Here is a 15471-nt window from a genome sequence, read left to right on the forward strand (position 1 = left end):
TCACACTCTATAGTAGGGAGGAGAATCTACACTCTATAGTAGGGAGGAGAATCACACTCTATAGTAGGGAGGAGAATCACACTCTATAGTAGGGAGGAGAATAACACTCTATAGTAGGGAGGAGAATCACACTCTATAGTAGGGAGGAGAATAACACTCTATAGTAGGGGAGGAGAATCACACTCTATAGTAGGGAGGAGAATCACACTCTATAGTAGGGAGGAGAATCACACTCTATAGTAGGAGGAGAATCACACTCTATAGTAGGGAGGAGAATCACACTCTATAGTAGGGAGGAGAATAAAACACTCTAGTAGGAGGAGAATCACACTCTATAGTAGGGAGGAGAATAACACTCTATAGTAGGGAGGAGAATAACACTCTATAGTAGGGAGGAGAATAACACTCTATAGTAGGGAGGAGAATAACACTCTATAGTAGGGAGGAGAATAACACTCTATAGTAGGGAGGAGAATCACACTCTATAGTAGGGAGGAGAATCACACTCTATAGTAGGGAGGAGAATAACACTCTATAGTAGGGGAGGAGAATCACACTCTATAGTAGGGAGGAGAATAACACTCTATAGTAGGGAGGAGAATCACACTCTATAGTAGGGAGGAGAATCACACTCTATAGTAGGGAGGAGAATCACACTCTATAGTAGGGAGGAGAATCACACTCTATAGTAGGGAGGAGAATCACACTCTATAGTAGGGAGGAGAATCACACTCTATAGTAGGGAGGAGAATAACACTCTATAGTAGGGAGGAGAATCACACTCTATAGTAGGGAGGAGAATAACACTCTATAGTAGGGAGGAGAATAACACTCTATAGTAGGGAGGAGAATAACACTCTATAGTAGGGAGGAGAATAACACTCTATAGTAGGGAGGAGAATCACACTCTATAGTAGGGAGGAGAATAACACTCTATAGTAGGGAGGAGAATCACACTCTATAGTAGGGAGGAGAATAACACTCTATCAGTAGGGAGGAGAATAACACTCTATAGTAGGGAGGAGAATAACACTCTATAGTAGGGAGGAGAATAACACTCTATAGTAGGGAGGAGAATCACACTCTATAGTAGGGAGGAGAATAACACTCTATAGTAGGGAGGAGAATCACACTCTATAGTAGGGAGGAGAATCACACTCTATAGTAGGGAGGAGAATCACACTCTATAGTAGGGAGGAGAATAACACTCTATAGTAGGGAGGAGAATCACACTCTATAGTAGGGAGGAGAATCACACTCTATAGTAGGGAGGAGAATCACACTCTATAGTAGGGAGGAGAATCACACTCTATAGTAGGGAGGAGAATAACACTCTATAGTAGGGAGGAGAATAACACTCTATAGTAGGGAGGAGAATCACACTCTATAGTAGGGAGGAGAATCACACTCTATAGTAGGGAGGAGAATCACACTCTATAGTAGGGAGGAGAATAACACTCTATAGTAGGGAGGAGAATAACACTCTATAGTAGGGAGGAGAATAACACTCTATAGTAGGGAGGAGAATCACACTCTATAGTAGGGAGGAGAATCACACTCTATAGTAGGGAGGAGAATAACACTCTATAGTAGGGAGGAGAATAACACTCTATAGTAGGGGAGGAGAATAACACTCTATAGTAGGGAGGAGAATAACACTCTATAGTAGGGAGGAGAATCACACTCTATAGTAGGGAGGAGAATAACACTCTATAGTAGGGAGGAGAATAACACTCTATAGTAGGGAGGAGAATAACACTCTATAGTAGGGAGGAGAATAACACTCTATAGTAGGGAGGAGAATCACACTCTATAGTAGGGAGGAGAATCACACTCTATAGTAGGGAGGAGAATAACACTCTATAGTAGGGAGGAGAATCACACTCTATAGTAGGGAGGAGAATCACACTCTATAGTAGGGAGGAGAATCACACTCTATAGTAGGGAGGAGAATCACACTCTATAGTAGGGAGGAGAATCACACTCTATAGTAGGGAGGAGAATAACACTCTATAGTAGGGAGGAGAATCACACTCTATAGTAGGGAGGAGAATAACACTCTATAGTAGGGAGGAGAATAACACTCTATAGTAGGGAGGAGAATCACACTCTATAGTAGGGAGGAGAATAACACTCTATAGTAGGGAGGAGAATCACACTCTATAGTAGGGAGGAGAATCACACTCTATAGTAGGGAGGAGAATCACACTCTATAGTAGGGAGGAGAATCACACTCTATAGTAGGGAGGAGAATCACACTCTATAGTAGGGAGGAGAATCACACTCTATAGTAGGGAGGAGAATAACACTCTATAGTAGGGAGGAGAATAACACTCTATAGTAGGGAGGAGAATCACACTCTATAGTAGGGAGGAGAATAACACTCTATAGTAGGGAGGAGAATAACACTCTATAGTAGGGAGGAGAATCACACTCTATAGTAGGGAGGAGAATAACACTCTATAGTAGGGAGGAGAATCACACTCTATAGTAGGGAGGAGAATCACACTCTATAGTAGGGAGGAGAATAACACTCTATAGTAGGGAGGAGAATAACACTCTATAGTAGGGAGGAGAATCACACTCTATAGTAGGGAGGAGAATCACACTCTATAGTAGGGAGGAGAATCACACTCTATAGTAGGGAGGAGAATCACACTCTATAGTAGGGAGGAGAATCACACTCTATAGTAGGGAGGAGAATCACACTCTATAGTAGGGAGGAGAATAACACTCTATAGTAGGGAGGAGAATAACACTCTATAGTAGGGAGGAGAATCACACTCTATAGTAGGGAGGAGAATCACACTCTATAGTAGGGAGGGAATCACACTCTATAGTAGGGAGGAGAATCACACTCTATAGTAGGGAGGAGAATCACACTCTATAGTAGGGAGGAGAATCACACTCTATAGTAGGGAGGAGAATAACACTCTATAGTAGGGAGGAGAATAACACTCTATAGTAGGGAGGAGAATCACACTCTATAGTAGGGAGGAGAATCACACTCTATAGTAGGGAGGAGAATAACACTCTATAGTAGGGAGGAGAATCACACTCTATAGTAGGGAGGAGAATCACACTCTATAGTAGGGAGGAGAATAACACTCTATAGTAGGGAGGAGAATAACACTCTATAGTAGGGAGGAGAATCACACTCTATAGTAGGGAGGAGAATCACACTCTATAGTAGGGAGGAGAATCACACTCTATAGTAGGGAGGAGAATCACACTCTATAGTAGGGAGGAGAATCACACTCTATAGTAGGGAGGAGAATCACACTCTATAGTAGGGAGGAGAATCACACTCTATAGTAGGGAGGAGAATCACACTCTATAGTAGGGAGGAGAATAACACTCTATAGTAGGGAGGAGAATCACACTCTATAGTAGGGAGGAGAATCACACTCTATAGTAGGGAGGAGAATCACACTCTATAGTAGGGAGGAGAATCACACTCTATAGTAGGGAGGAGAATAACACTCTATAGTAGGGAGGAGAATAACACTCTATAGTAGGGAGGAGAATCACACTCTATAGTAGGGAGGAGAATAACACTCTATAGTAGGGAGGAGAATAACACTCTATAGTAGGGAGGAGAATAACACTCTATAGTAGGGAGGAGAATCACACACTATAGTAGGGAGGAGAATCACACTCTATAGTAGGGAGGAGAATCACACTCTATAGTAGGGAGGAGAATAACACTCTATAGTAGGGAGGAGAATCACACTCTATAGTAGGGAGGAGAATAACACTCTATAGTAGGGAGGAGAATCACACTCTATAGTAGGGAGGAGAATCACACTCTATAGTAGGGAGGAGAATAACACTCTATAGTAGGGAGGAGAATCACACTCTATAGTAGGGAGGAGAATCACACTCTATAGTAGGGAGGAGAATCACACTCTATAGTAGGGAGGAGAATAACACTCTATAGTAGGAGGAGAATAACACTCTATAGTAGGGAGGAGAATCACACTCTATAGTAGGGAGGAGAATCACACTCTATAGTAGGGAGGAGAATAACACTCTATAGTAGGGAGGAGAATAACACTCTATAGTAGGGAGGAGAATCACACTCTATAGTAGGGAGGAGAATCACACTCTATAGTAGGGAGGAGAATCACACTCTATAGTAGGGAGGAGAATAACACTCTATAGTAGGGAGGAGAATAACACTCTATAGTAGGGAGGAGAATCACACTCTATAGTAGGGAGGAGAATCACACTCTATAGTAGGGAGGAGAATCACACTCTATAGTAGGGAGGAGAATCACACTCTATAGTAGGGAGGAGAATAACACTCTATAGTAGGGAGGAGAATAACACTCTATAGTAGGGAGGAGAATAACACTCTATAGTAGGGAGGAGAATCACACTCTATAGTAGGGAGGAGAATCACACTCTATAGTAGGGAGGAGAATCACACTCTATAGTAGGGAGGAGAATCACACTCTATAGTAGGGAGGAGAATCACACTCTATAGTAGGGAGGAGAATCACACTCTATAGTAGGGAGGAGAATAACACTCTATAGTAGGGAGGAGAATCACACTCTATAGTAGGGAGGAGAATCACACTCTATAGTAGGGAGGAGAATCACACTCTATAGTAGGGAGGAGAATCACAAAAAAAGGGGAAAAAAAGTTATTTGAATTAAGTGAAATCACTGAATAGCCTACCTTTAAGTACAATTATATATACATATATTTTTTAGAGTTCTCTTCTTTATAATTATTTGTCCGGCCCAAAAACGTGTTTGTTGTTAAACTGTGTTTATTGTTATGATTTGTCGGGAGCCAAGTTGGCTTTAAAGGACTTTAAATAACTTTAAATACTTTTTGAAACGTCTATGGAAAAATGTATAGGAAATTCTCTTCTGGTGTCCTCGTCGTTCTGAAAGGGGGCGGGGACAGCCTTTTTATCCTTTTTACTGTAACCTGTCAATGCTGCAGGGTGAATGTTTACTGTAACCTGTCAATGCTGCAGGGTGAATGTTTACTGTAACCTGTCAATGCTGCAGGGTGAATGTTTACTGTAACCTGTCATTGCTGCAGGGTGAATGTTTACTGTAACCTGTCATTGCTGCAGGGTGAATGTTTACTGTAACCTGTCAATGCTGCAGGGTGAATGTTTACTGTAACCTGTCAATGCTGCAGGGTGAATGTTTACTGTAACCTGTCAATGCTGCAGGGTGAATGTTTACTGTAACCTGTCAATGCTGCAGGGTGAATGTTTACTGTAACCTGTCAATGCTGCAGGGTGAATGTTTACTGTAACCTGTCAATGCTGCAGGGTGAATGTTTACTGTAACCTGTCAATGCTGCAGGGTGAATGTTTACTGTAACCTGTCAATGCTGCAGGGTGAATGTTTACTGTAACCTGTCAATGCTGCAGGGTGAATGTTTACTGTAACCTGTCAATGCTGCAGGGTGAATGCTTACTGTAACCTGTCAATGCTGCAGGGTGAATGTTTACTGTAACCTGTCAATGCTGCAGGGTGAATGCTTACTGTAACCTGTCAATTCTGCAGGGTGAATGTTTACTGTAACCTGTCAATGCTGCAGGGTGAATGTTTACTGTAACCTGTCAATGCTGCAGGGTGAATGTTTACTGTAACCTGTCAATGCTGCAGGGTGAATGTTTACTGTAACCTGTCAATGCTGCAGGGTGAATGTTTACTGTAACCTGTCAATGCTGCAGGGTGAATGTTTACTGTAACCTGTCAATGCTGCAGGGTGAATGTTTACTGTAACCTGTCAATGCTGCAGGGTGAATGTTTACTGTAACCTGTCAATGCTGCAGGGTGAATGTTTACTGTAACCTGTCATTGCTGCAGGGTGAATGTTTACTGTAACCTGTCAATGCTGCAGGGTGAATGCTTACTGTAACCTGTCAATGCTGCAGGGTGAATGTTTACTGTAACCTGTCAATGCTGCAGGGTGAATGTTTACTGTAACCTGTCAATGCTGCAGGGTGAATGTTTACTGTAACCTGTCAATGCTGCAGGGTGAATGCTTACTGTAACCTGTCAATTCTGCAGGGTGAATGTTTACTGTAACCAGTCAATGCTGCAGGGTGAATGTTTACTGTAACCAGTCAATGCTGCAGGGTGAATGTTTACTGTAACCAGTCAATGCTGCAGGGTGAATGCTTACTGTAACCTGTCAATTCTGCAGGGTGAATGTTTACTGTAACCAGTCAATGCTGCAGGGTGAATGTTTACTGTAACCAGTCAATGCTGCAGGGTGAATGTTATTATATATTAATGTTACTGTAACCTGTCAATGCTGCAGGGTGAATGTTGCACCACTCTAGTTGCATCATTCTGTGGCCTGCCGTTCTGCGCATCATGAATCCAGGTCCATCTGTCAAGGCTGTAGTTTCATAAGCTCAGCTATTTCTAAAGCAAGTCATTAAACGTTGAGAGCAGACAGGACGAGGGAGTGGGAGATTGTGAAAGGCGGAGAGCAGCAGTGGGGTGTGGACTGGAGCCCATGACTCACATTACTTCATGTCTTTTGGGACCTAAATCATGGGAAAGGGACGGTGTATACATCGCCCCCCCCCCTAGCTTTAACTCTGACTTGTTCATCTCCCTTCAGAGATAAAGTCTAGAATACTCAATACTCATGGTCTCCATCAGTGTAACTCTAGCAGGCCGTACACTTGGTACTCAAGGGTAGCCTACTGCCACATGTGGTGCTAAAGGGCTACAGCACAATTTATTAACCCATACTGACCTGAGATCAGATTCATACGAGGTTTCCGCCGGACACACCACTGGTCTGATGAACCCATTCTGACCTGAGATCAGATTCTAAAAATGTCAGTCGCTCTTCGATTTTTCAAAAATAGCAGACCTACAAGCTCCTATCGCGCCACTCGGTGGCGCGATATGAGCTTGTAGATCTGCTATTTTTAAATAGCTAAAGCATAACATGATGCTGACACCAAAATGGGTGCCCGGTCAGAATGGGTTAAGAGATAAATTAAATAATAGTAATCAAATGTATTTGATTACAGACTAGAGGCCTCTTTGTTATACCAAAACTAAGAGCGTAATATAGTGGCCTCTAGAGGTCATGATGCGTGCTGGTAGAATCTTTGTAGACATCTTGTGTTGGATGGACACATGTCATGGCAATCTGCCATTAGATTTTGGGAAATCTATTGTGAAGTAGACATTTGGTGCCGCCGGGTCACCAAAGTCAGTAGGTGTCATCCTCCAGGGAACATGAATGAGCTCAGAGGGTTTTGTGACAATTCAGCCTGTTGTTTTCGAGATATCTTTGTTTAGGATGAAACCATGGCTGTATCAAGCTCAGTCAGTTCCCAAGGAACTAAACCATCAGAGAGTTCACTGGCCAGACAGAGTCATTTTCAATAGAATAAAAGAAGAGAAAAAACACTGTTGACCATTAGTTTGGGTCATTTCTGTACTAACGTGACCGTGGAGACCGTTTCTCAGTGGATTTGCCATCTATGAAGGTTAAATTACAAATTGAGGCCCCATGCCCCTCGCAAAAAATGAAAGCATATTACTTTGTTAGAGCCTAAAATCCACATGACGAACATTGACAAACTACAGTACAATATAAGGCAAAAGGTTCTACATTTTATTATGCTTTAAGTAGCATGTGACGTGTCAAACTAGGGGGTTTTCATGATTCTGTATCCATTCCAAGCATTAGTTTTGCACAAAGAACATTCCTTGGGCTAAATTCGGCCATAGCCACTTGCCCAAATGTGATGACGGATATGGCTGTTTGTAGCCCAATAAGTGATTTTTGTGCAAAACTAATGCTTGGAATGGATTCTGAATGATGAAAACCCCCTAGTTTGACACGTCACATGCTACTTAAAGCATAATTACATTTAGAAAATGTGCCTTATATACTATAGTAGGTTGCCAATGGTGGCCATATGGATTTGGGGCTCTCACAAATTTACCTCACATTTTTGCGAGGGGCATGGGGGCTCAATTTGTTATTTAACCTTAAACCTATGGCAAATCCACTGAGAACTCCACGCTCACGGAAGTATCAGAAATGACCCAACTACATTATATAAGAAGCTATAGATTAATTCTTCAGCCTAGTGTACAAAAGGGGAGTGTGAGTTTACCAAACACAAACTGCTAACTGTTAAATCATATTTTCCAGACCCTACTGTAGCAGACAGCCTCTCAGAGGATCCCCTAGTGCACGGGTTTTCAACTGATTATGAACCAGGGACCACCACCCTGACTGAGAATCAACCTGGGGACCACCACCCTGACTGAGAATCAACCTGGGGACCACCACCCTGACTGAGAATCAACCTGGGGACCACCACCCTGACTGAGAATCAACCTGGGGACCACCACCCTGACTGAGAATCAACCTGGGGACCACTGTTGTGTTGGGAGGGGGGATATGGGCGTTGTGTGGGGGGGAAATTAACCTTCCATATTAAAATCATGTTGCTATTGTAAGTAACTTACTGTTTGTATGAGTGAGCAGACACATGCAATTAATTATGGGCACATTTCCTTATAATGGTAATCCGGTACAGGCAATCCAGTACAGTTTCCCTTGAGATTCTACCTCCCTTTTCTGTGGAAGTTCTTTACCTCCGACTTCCCAGTAACTGACGACATCGACACGTCATCATACAGTATGTCACCACGTCATTTACTGCATTGTTTCTCAACTTGTGGTCAATACAATAAATTAAAATACAAATCTTCACTTTCCTACATTACTAAATGCATGGCCAGGGACCACATGCAATACCTTCACGGACCACCAGTGGTCCACGGACCACTTGTTGAAAAACCCATGCCCTATAGCCTAGCGGCATTATTTGGCTCAATGAAACTGACATTTCCAACAGCGCCTCAGCTTTGCATTATCTCATTTGAAGAAATAATAAAATCACACCTGTGTAAAGTGAGGGGCGCTCTTATCATGCACACATCATCTCATTCCGGCCAATCACAATTTGCGTCCTCACTTTTGTCTTCAATGTTTGCGTTTACACAACGTTTGTGTTTGCACAAACACTCCAAACTATAGCCATTCATTGTCAATGGCATTCTGGACTTTTACTTATAACAAGAGTACTTCATTGCAGTATTGATACTTTTACTTAAGTACCCCATAGTCCTCCTCCTCATGGGCTTTATCTCATGCCGTACAGGTGTCAGACGGCAAACACGGCAACCCAAACACAACATCGATGTGGGAGGGTGGGGAGGGAGGAGGGGAGGGGGGAGGGGGGGGGGGTTGGACCTGCTTCCTTTTATTTACTCAGCTGAGGCATTGGTTGAACGATACGGCGATGCCCTCGCATCATCCAAAAGGTCAGGGATTTCTCTGTACCCTATATATATATACTCTACCATGAGAAAGAGAGGCAAAGAAAACATGTGTGGCCTGGGCTTGACCCTCTGAGGCTCCACACCAGGGTTGCCCCATTATGTGAGAGAAATAAGCAAAACGGCCTAGGAAAACAAGCACCAAAGCGACTAATGGGTCACGTGAGCACTTTAACCCTCTAAGACCCAGCGTTGCTTTTTAGCAACAATTTTATTTTATTTAATTACTATATTTCTTTTTTTTTCTGTTATTTTTTCACCTAAACGTCATCAGTGATGTTCATTGCAATGCCATTTCAATGCCATTGGTCATGATATTTGCATATAAATACCCCCCACAGAGGCTGAAATTCACACAAATTAAAAATGTCTGGACTCTTTGACCTTTACCCTAATAAAAGTAGGTAAAATAATTGTAATATATGTTTTTTTTGTGATCATTAGAATGTCTATAACATGTTTTATTCATTATTGTGAAAGATATCCCCAAAATGTAAATTATTAATTTATTATATTATTATATAATTATTATACATTTTTCATCAAACTTTATTTTTGTATTTTTTTTAACATATTTTTTTGTCTTAGTCCTAGTAGTAGTAAGGTTGAAATCTATTTTTTGCAAGTAGAAATTAATGTGGGTGTTAGAGGGTTAAACCTATATACACATCGGCTTTTTGAAAATAGACAATCTACAAGCTCACAACGTGTCGAGATACGGCGCGTTTTGAGCTTGCAGATGTGCTATTTTCATTTTATTTATTTAAATCGCAGGGACATCCCTGGTACAAAACATTTTCAGATGGGGGTTAGGGAATTAATTTGGGGGTCCATGATATAAAAATATGTGGGAACCGCTGGTTTAAAATGGGATTTGCCAGCAGATGTCACTGTTTTCACTGTTTTGCCTGTTTTCATTGCAGCTCAAAAGGCTTCCAAACCCCAGAGAACACTCCAGACCACAGAAAGTCCACTGAATGTTAAAAGTTCAGGTTATTTGGGTGTAATTAAGGTCATAAAACCTAAAAGGAAAACGAAAAATAAATGAATGTCATGAAACCTTTAACAGAAAAATAAGCCCAAAGTTGCTTTATAATTAGCGGACATGGCAACACTGCTCCACAGGCACCAGCAGACATAGTATCTCACACGGAGAGCGGAGGGTCTGTTTTGGTTTTGGACTCCCAAATGGGACGTTTCCCATGACTCCTAAAAGACTCGCCAGCAGTAGCTATATGTGGGTTTCTTCTGTATTTCAAAGTGGGTATAGCAGATGTAGGCTATATTGATGAGTCAATAAAAACTTTATTGCTTTTATTGGTCGGTTTTTAAGCAGTTAAGTACATTTACTTAAGTATTGTACCTATAAGTACAATTTTGAGGTATTTATACTTTACTTGAATATTTCCAATACTTTTACTTCTACTCCACTACATCTCGGAGGCAAATATTGTACTTTTACTCCAGTACAATTATTTAAACACTTTACTAGTTACGTTGTAGTCTAGATTTTGAATAGCCTATTACAAAACATACAATAACCACTTCACCCCTATATTCATTTCGGCCATTTGAAAATCGCCGATCTACAAGCTCACAATGCGTTGCAATATGACTCATTGTGTGAGCTTGTAGATCTGCTATTCCCTAAAAGATTTTTTGACATTTTATAAAAACTTGTGTAACAGGACATTCTGCATAATGAGTAGCCTACTTTCTACTTTTAGTACTTTAATATACATACTGGATTTAATTGTCTCCGCAAGGCTGAAGAAGGCGTGGTTTCCACCCTTGTCCATCCATGTGTGTCCAGCTTATATCCGGCACCGTTGCAATGATTGTTGTGAGACTGCTCCCTGAAGGCTGCTCCCTGAAGGCCAGAGCAGAACCTCTGCCCCAAAATGTTCACATGGGCCTGTTACAGCGCCACCAGGGTGGCTCAGGGGTAGAGTGGCCGGATGGGAACTGCAAGGTTGCCAGTTTGAACCCGGGCTCCCCCAGAGTTAGTGTTGAAGTGTCCTTGAGCAAGACACTGAACACCTAATTGCTCTCGATGTGCAGGTTGGTTTTGCATGGTTTCCTCTGTCATCGGTGTGTGTGAATGGGTGAATGTAATGCACAATAAAGCGCCTTGGATAAAGGTGCTATATAATTAAATGCACCATTTCCCATTTACCACATAATTGGATATTACTCCTAGGTAGTATTTGATTCAAATCTTATTTCTAAAGATGCGTCTCACACACACACACACACACACACACACACACACACACACACACACACACACACACACACACACACACACACACACACACACACACACACACACACACAGACAATGTATTTTTGAGCAGTGCCTCCGCTCCAATACGCAGCGATGTGTGTCCCTGCATGTGTGTGTCCTTTGTGTCCGACAGCTGAAACACCTCTGCAATACCACTCGATGGCACTGTTGAGACACACACACACACACACACACACACACACACACACACACACACACACACACACACACACACACACAGAGAGAGAGGGGGGAGAGAGAGAGAGAGAGGCCAGGAGTACAGTACAGTACAGTACGTATAGTTGCACTGCTCAGTTCACACAGGTGTGATCTTTAGTGACAGTCACATATACATTGCATACAGCACAGCATGAAAAGCAGCTGCTCTGCATTTCATTCCCCAGGCCAAATACATTCGGAGAGACATTCCAACAGGGCAACACAGCACGGGTTTGACTGGTGTAATGATGGCCTTCCATCAGGGCAACACAGCACGGGTTTGACTGGTGTAATGATGGCCTTCCATCAGGGCAACACAGCACGGGTTTGACTGGTGTAATGATGGCCTTCCATCAGGGCAACACAGCACGGGTTTGACTGGTGTAATGATGGCCTTCCAACAGGGCAACACAGCACGGGTTTGACTGGTGTAACGATGGCCTTCCATCAGGGCAACACAGCACAGGTTTGACTGGTGTAATGATGGCCTTCCATCAGGGCAACACAGCACGGGTTTGACTGGTGTAATGATGGCCTTCCATCAGAGCAACACAGCACGGGTTTGACTGGTGTAATGATGGCCTTCCATCAGGGCAACACAGCACGGGTTTGACTGGTGTAATGATGGCCTTCCATCAGGGCAACACAGCACGGGTTTGACTGGTGTAACGATGGCCTTCCATCAGGGCAACACAGCACAGGTTTGACTGGTGTAATGATGGCCTTCCATCAGGGCAACACAGCACGGGTTTGACTGGTGTAATGATGGCCTTCCATCAGAGCAACACAGCACGGGTTTGACTGGTGTAATGATGGCCTTCCATCAGGGCAACACAGCACGGGTTTGACTGGTGTAACGATGGCCTTCCATCAGGGCAACACAGCACGGGTTTGACTGGTGTAACGATGGCCTTCCATCAGAGCAACACAGCACGGGTTTGACTGGTGTAATGATGGCCTTCCATCAGAGCAACACAGCACGGGTTTGACTGGTGTAATGATGGCCTTCCATCAGGGCAACACAGCACGGGTTTGACTGGTGTAATGATGGCCTTCCATCAGAGCAACACAGCACGGGTTTGACTGGTGTAATGATGGCCTTCCATCAGGGCAACACAGCACGGGTTTGACTGGTGTAACGATGGCCTTCCATCAGGGCAACACAGCACAGGTTTGACTGGTGTAATGATGGCCTTCCATCAGGGCAACACAGCACGGGTTTGACTGGTGTAATGATGGCCTTCCATCAGAGCAACACAGCACGGGTTTGACTGGTGTAACGATGGCCTTCCATCAGAGCAACACAGCACGGGTTTGACTGGTGTAACGATGGCCTTCCATCAGGGCAACACAGCACGGGTTTGACTGGTGTAACGATGGCCTTCCATCAGAGCAACACAGCACGGGTTTGACTGGTGTAATGATGGCCTTCCATCAGAGCAACACAGCACGGGTTTGACTGGTGTAATGATGGCCTTCCATCAGGGCAACACAGCACGGGTTTGACTGGTGTAATGATGGCCTTCCATCAGGGCAACACAGCACGGGTTTGACTGGTGTAATGATGGCCTTCCATCAGGGCAACACAGCACGGGTTTGACTGGTGTAATGATGGCCTTCCATCAGAGCAACACAGCACGGGTTTGACTGGTGTAATGATGGCCTTCCATCAGGGCAACACAGCACGGGTTTGACTGGTGTAATGATGGCCTTCCAACAGGGCAACACAGCACGGGTTTGACTGGTGTAACGATGGCCTTCCATCAGGGCAACACAGCACGGGTTTGACTGGTGTAACGATGGCCTTCCAACAGGGCAACACAGCACAGGTTTGACTGGTGTAATGATGGCCTTCCATCAGAGCAACACAGCACGGGTTTGACTGGTGTAACGATGGCCTTCCATCAGGGCAACACAGCACGGGTTTGACTGGTGTAATGATGGCCTTCCATCAGAGCAACACAGCACGGGTTTGACTGGTGTAATGATGGCCTTCCAACAGGGCAACACAGCACGGGTTTGACTGGTGTAACGATGGCCTTCCATCTGGGCAACACAGCACGGGTTTGACTGGTGTAATGATGGCCTTCCATCAGAGCAACACAGCACGGGTTTGACTGGTGTAACGATGGCCTTCCATCAGGGCAACACAGCACGGGTTTGACTGGTGTAATGATGGCCTTCCATCAGAGCAACACAGCACGGGTTTGACTGGTGTAATGATGGCCTTCCATCAGGGCAACACAGCACGGGTTTGACTGGTGTAATGATGGCCTTCCATCTGTGCACCAGCCTGCATGTCGGTCATATCGCGCCACCGAGTGGCGCGATACGAGCTTGTAGGTCTGCTATTTTTGAAAAATCGAAGAGCGACTGACATTTTTAGAATCTGATCTCAGGTCAGAATGGGTTCATCAGACCAGTGTGTGTCCGGCGGAAACCTCGTATGAATCTGATCTCAGGTCAGAATGAGTTAAAGCTTCGAAGCTTTCACCATCTTTGATCCACCCTTGCCCTGGAGCACACATGTCTGCCTTGTTCCCGTTACTGTATGCCTTGTTCCCGTTACTGTATGCCTTGTTCCCGTTACTGTATGCCTTGTTCCCGTTACTGTATGCCTTGTTCCCGTTACTGTATGCCTTGTTCCCGTTACTGTATGCTTAGTCTCACACCGGAAAGGGCAGGTCTACAAGCTCACAATGCATTGTGCAATGCACAATGCATTAATGCAAAAGGCATTATTCTCTGCAGCTCCTGATCCAATTGTCTCGATTACAGTGATATTTGGAAAATCAGGGGACTAATGGAAATTGGAGAAACATAATTTAATACTGGTTGTACACTTTAGTTGTAGTCGATGTTGCCATACATTTTTGCAAGGGGTGGGTTCATTCATGCTCCTGATGTAATTATAAACATACACATAATGTAATTAGTGTAATTGGACTACTTGGCTGTGTACATTTCAGAAACCTTACACTTATGACATCATGGGGATTCAAAGCTATTGGAAACTACAGCCAATTATCTTCCTGAAAGGTTAGCACTGCACTGACATTTTATGAAGATACAGCTGTGAAGTGGTCGTTTGAGATGGCCCGATGTTTAAGACATAATCTAACAGGGCCTCCAACAAACCCACCCACCCGTACACCACCTGTACAAACTATACCCCCCCCCCCCCCTCTGGCAGGCCATATAGAACAATACATGCACACACCGCCAGAGTGAAATGTGAAATATAGCCAGCCCCCTCCCCCACACGCTAAAACATCCCCGTCTACATCCCTTACACCAAAATACAGCTAGAGGGTAAGGTTTTCTACTCCAGGTGCTGACAAGACAAGCTTCTTACTTCCTGTAGGGAGGTATTGCCTGACCCATAGCTCCAGACAGGAGACCTCAGATTCCAGTATCCAAACCCTGTACCCTTATCACCTCCTGAAGGATTTTGCTTCAAATGTTGCTGCCGGACCTCCTGGAACCCTCTCAAGGACACCTGTCGGTCCCTGCACCCCACTTTGAGAACCACTGAGGCCCCTTTTCCACCGGTTGGTTCCCAGTGGGAACCGGTTCAGTTCTTTTTGGTTCTTAGTCCATGA

This window comes from Protomyctophum parallelum (genome assembly GCF_964188405.1).
Source record: "Protomyctophum parallelum genome assembly, chromosome: 11".
NCBI classification, from domain to species: Eukaryota; Metazoa; Chordata; class Actinopteri; order Myctophiformes; family Myctophidae; genus Protomyctophum; species Protomyctophum parallelum.